The sequence below is a fragment of the Lampris incognitus genome, chromosome 15 (genome assembly GCF_029633865.1).
Source record: "Lampris incognitus isolate fLamInc1 chromosome 15, fLamInc1.hap2, whole genome shotgun sequence".
Classification (NCBI taxonomy): Eukaryota; Metazoa; Chordata; class Actinopteri; order Lampriformes; family Lampridae; genus Lampris; species Lampris incognitus.
Window position 1 is genome coordinate 45,784,052 of NC_079225.1, and position 5,000 is coordinate 45,789,051.

The window sequence follows — 5,000 nt, forward strand, 5'->3', positions numbered from 1 at the left end:
CCTTGCTGCACCACGGGCCTGCAGCAGTGAGGGTGGTGCCGACCAGCCCTACCCGGCCGGCTCTCTCCGTCCCCACCAGGAGCGCCGGTGTCTCGCCCTGCTGCAAACCCTGTGGTCCGTAGTCCAGCTGCCCTGCGACCTCCTCCCCCACCCTGCCAGGGTGGACGGCGGGGAGCGGCCTCATGGAGGGGACCGGGGGAGGGGACATCATCAAGGCAGCTGGGCTCTCCCAGTGGGGGAAAGTGGAGGGTTGGAGGCCTGTGTCGGAGCGGGCTGTGGGCCATCTGTCCTGAGTCGGTCTAATTAGCTCGGGACAGATAAATGGGTTCACACCCCCAAACGGAGACGGCAGAGCGAGAGAGAGAGAGAGAGAGAGAGAGAGAGACCCGGGCTCTCTCCTGAAGAGGCTTTTAATGAATGCTTGTTTTGAGTCTTTCTCTTGTGGTTTTAACTCTGCTGTTTTCAGACGTGGCTCTAATAAATGGGCTGTTGTGCCCTTGTCAGTGGTCCGTATGTCTGTGTCCCGGGGGAGCCAGGTAGCGGCGACCTGTTGCCACATGGACTTCCATAGACGCAGATTTGAGCTGTATCAAGCCTTTATTTTACATGATTCACAGGAATCATTAATTTATATCATAACCCGTCTTCCTAGCTGGGGTTTTACCACTGGTTTACTTTTCCTTGAAGTAAACGAGTGGATTTTCATCCCCAGACCACCACAGACCAGATGTGACAGATGAGACAGGTGTGACAGGTGTGACAGATGTTACAGATGAGACGTGACAGATGAGACGTGACAGATGTGACGTGACAGATGAGACAGGTGTGACAGATGAGACAGATGTGACAGGTGTGACAGATGAGACAGATGTGACCGGTGTGACAGATGTTACAGATGAGACGTGACAGATGAGACATGTGACAGGTGTGACAGGTGTGACAGATGAGACAGGTGTGACAGGTGTGACAGATGAGACAGGTGTGACAGATGAGACAGGTGTGACAGGTGTGACAGATGAGACAGATGTGACAGGTGTGACAGATGTGACAGGTGTACAGATGTGACAGATGTTACAGATGAGACATGTTACAGATGTGACAGAGGTGACAGATGTGACAGGTGTGACAGGTGTGACAGATGTGACAGGTGTGACAGATTTGACAGGTGTGACAGATGAGACAGATGTGACAGGTGTGACAGATGAGACAGGTGTACAGGTGTGACAGATGTTACAGATGAGACAGGTGTACAGATGTGACAGAGGTGACAGGTGTGTGCTGCTGTGCTCCTCCCGATACAGATGTGAGCCTGCGTCCTCATGGTAAGCAGACTTCTTGTCCTGACTGGTTGATTAGTGGTATGAAGCAGCGCTCTCCATCCCACAGCTGGAACAAACGGTTCTACTTGGTTTCTGGTTTGGTTAGAGAGCCGAGGAAACAGGCCGACATGTCCTGGATGAAGCAGCGCCCCCCCCCCCCCCCGCTGCCGGCTGGCACAGGTATAAAGGCGGCCAGACTTATCCCGTCTAACGTTTTTTCGATTAAATGTCTGTCAGTAAACATGATGTAGTGATATGTAATATCAGAATCCTGTTTTGGTTTAGATGTTTTGAACGGAGGTTATTGCAGGATAAAATAATGTTTTGACTGGAACGCTCACAAGACCGCTTTTCCTCTCAGCGGGACGGAGGCCCGGGATGACCTCCATGTCGGGGTTAAGGAGAAGAAAAGGCCACTCTGGTACCAGATGCATGTATTTACGACCTCATTAGGGCTGCTTTTGAAACCTACGATTGGTTGCAGATTGAGGAAAAATAAAAAGGGGACGATTGCTGTTTCCACTATTTTACTAATCTGCTCTCCACATTCACAAGACGTCAGTGCAGCTGCGTCACACTTCATTATTATCATTCATTCCATCAGCTGCGTCACACTTCATTATTACATTATTATCATTCATTCCATCAGCTGCGTCACACTTCATTATTCCATTATTACCATTCATTCCATCAGCTGCGTCACACCTCATTATTCCATTATTATCATTCATTCCATCAGCTGCGTCACACTTCATTATTCCATTATTATCTTTCATTCCATCAGCTGCATCACACTTCATTATTACATTATTATCTTTCATTCCATCAGCTGCATCACACTTCATTAGTAATCAGCTGCGTCACACTTCATTATTACATTATTATCATTCATTCCATCAGCTGCGTCACACTTCATTATTCCATTATTACCATTCATTCCATCAGCTGCGTCACACCTCATTATTACATTATTATCATTCATTCCATCAGCTGCGTCACACTTCATTATTACATTATTATCATTCATTCCATCAGCTGCATCACACTTCATTATTACATTATTATCTTTCATTCCATCAGCTGCATCATACTTCATTAGTAATCAGCTGCGTCACACTTCATTATTCCATTATTATCATTCATTCCATCAGCTGCGTCACACTTCATTATTACATTATTATGATTCATTCCATCAGCTGCGTCACACTTCATTATTACATTATTATCATTCATTCCATCAACTGCATCGCACTTCATTATTACATTATTATCATTCATTCCATCAGCTGCGTCACACTTCATTATTACATTATTATCATTCATTCCATCAGCTGCGTCACACTTCATTATTACATTATTATCATTCATTCCGTCAGCTGCGTCACACTTCATTATTCCATTATTATCATTCATTCCGTCAGCTGCGTCACACTTCATTATTCCATTATTACCATTCATTCCATCAGCTGCGTCACACTTCATTATTCCATTATTATCATTCATTCCGTCAGCTGCGTCACACTTCATTATTCCATTATTATCATTCATTCCGTCAGCTGCGTCACACTTCATTATTACATTATTATCATTCATTCCGTCAGCTGCGTCACACTTCATTATTCCATTATTATCATTCATTCCGTCAGCTGCGTCACACTTCATTATTCCATTATTATCATTCATTCCGTCAGCTGCGTCACACTTCATTATTCCATTATTATCATTCATTCCGTCAGCTGCGTCACACTTCATTATTCCATTATTATCATTCATTCCGTCAGCTGCGTCACACTTCATTATTCCATTATTACCATTCATTCCGTCAGCTGCGTCACACTTCATTATTCCATTATTATCATTCATTCCGTCAGCTGCGTCACACTTCATTATTCCATTATTATCATTCATTCCGTCAGCTGCGTCACACTTCATTATTCCATTATTATCATTCATTCCGTCAGCTGCGTCACACTTCATTATTCCATTATTATCATTCATTCCATCAGCTGCGTCACACTTCATTATTCCATTATTATCATTCATTCCATCAGCCATTTGTCTTAGGCAACCTGTGTTGTGGCATATTGCTGTGTCCTGGGTTCGGTGTGGCTCGTCTCTCTGGTGTGTGTTGGGGCAGCTAACTACCCTTTTCATCTATCAGCCGCACTGTCTTGTACATACTGAAATTCAGCTGCCATTTTGCCACATTTACCAACCAAATATGATCCGTAGCATGGGACGTTTGCTGCCACAGTGGCAACTGAACAGCTGTCAGTGGTGAGTGCTGCTCTCTCACAGCAGGAGGGTCAGTCAGTCCATCCATCCATCCATCCATCCATCCATCCATCCATCCATCCATCCATCCATCCATCCATCCATCCATCCATCCATCCATCCATCCATCCATCCATCCATCCATCCATCCACCCAATTAGTCAATCAGTCAGTCAATCAGTGCATCACTCGATCATGTTTTAGTTTCTAATGAGGAGTGTGTTGTGCATACAAGACAACCACAGTACACATGAAGACCAGTACACTGTTAGATCCACACTGCAAAGGTTCACGGCAGGAGGCCGGAGCGCCGCTTCTCGTGATAACCGTGCAAAGGTTCATGTGTGCAAAAGATCAATAGGGGGCAAAACAGTAGTAAATAGAATTTTGTAGGCCAATTTTCTTTTTTACAAGTTTGAGGAAATTGTTGAGCGCTGAAACAAAGGAATTTGTCCCGTGTAATTGTATTCGTGGTGTCCTGGATGGTTTACCTGAGGACGGCGGGCTCAAACCCGGTGAGCAGAGGATGTTTTTTTTTGGTCTTTCCAGTGACACGTTTCTTCTGCGTGTCAGTGAGCCGCATGTGCTGCCGTCCGGTCATCTTTTTCACCGTAACGTCCATCCAATGTACTCTTGTTGTGTTGTCCGTATAGTCACGTCACGTTTCTAAACCAGGCCACAACACGGAGCAGAGTCAGTGAAGTGTTGTGCTGGGTTCAATCCCATCCCTTCTGTGTGCAGTCCACATGTTGTCCCCGGGCTCGAGTAGGATTGCCACCCCTGTCCTGACATACACAACACATACACTGCACACTCTGCATTGTCCCCATGAAGTAGTGGTGCCCATAGATGATGATGATGATGATGATGATGATGATGATGATGATGATGGTGTGTGTGTGTGTGTGTGTGTGTCTCTCTCTCCAGGGATTGAGTGTTAACCTGTCCAGGATATCTCCCTGCCCTCTGCCCAGTGCATTCTGGGATAGGTTCCAGCCCTCCGTGACCCCTGAAATGGGTTTGTGTGGAGATTTGCTGGGAGTCTCTGGTGGATTTGACCGGCGCTGAAGCGACCAGCCAGGATTCATCAGCAGCTCTCCGGCTGGTGAGAAACGAGCCGCCATCTGTTTTGCACACCACCACGTTCTGTTGACACGACCACATTGTTAACAAACCACTTTATAACTTTATTGTGTCTTTCTTTCACGCAATTACCGCAGCAAAACAAATGGCACTGCTTAAAATCAAACAAAAGCATATCCCCTGTCTCCAGCCTTCTCTGACACTCATGGCTTTTAATTGCTGCGTCGAGTTCAAAAACCACAACCTTTTACTAATCAGTTTGTCAGCAGGACGAAAGGCCGCCGTCCGACTGCCGTCTTCGACGCAGCGGCGTGAAGAACACGC

General features: G+C 46.0%; 1 long non-coding RNA gene across 1 annotated transcript in view; it reads left to right on the forward strand.

Moving 5' to 3' along the window:
- LOC130125549 (uncharacterized) overlaps positions 1 to 4,623 on the forward strand; it is a 49,492-nt gene extending 44,869 nt beyond the window's left edge. Inside the window, exon 3 of the long non-coding RNA XR_008811453.1 lies at positions 4,521 to 4,623. This is a non-coding gene — a long non-coding RNA (uncharacterized LOC130125549). The remainder of the gene's footprint in view (positions 1 to 4,520) is intronic.
- The last annotated feature ends 377 nt before the right edge of the window (positions 4,624 to 5,000 follow it).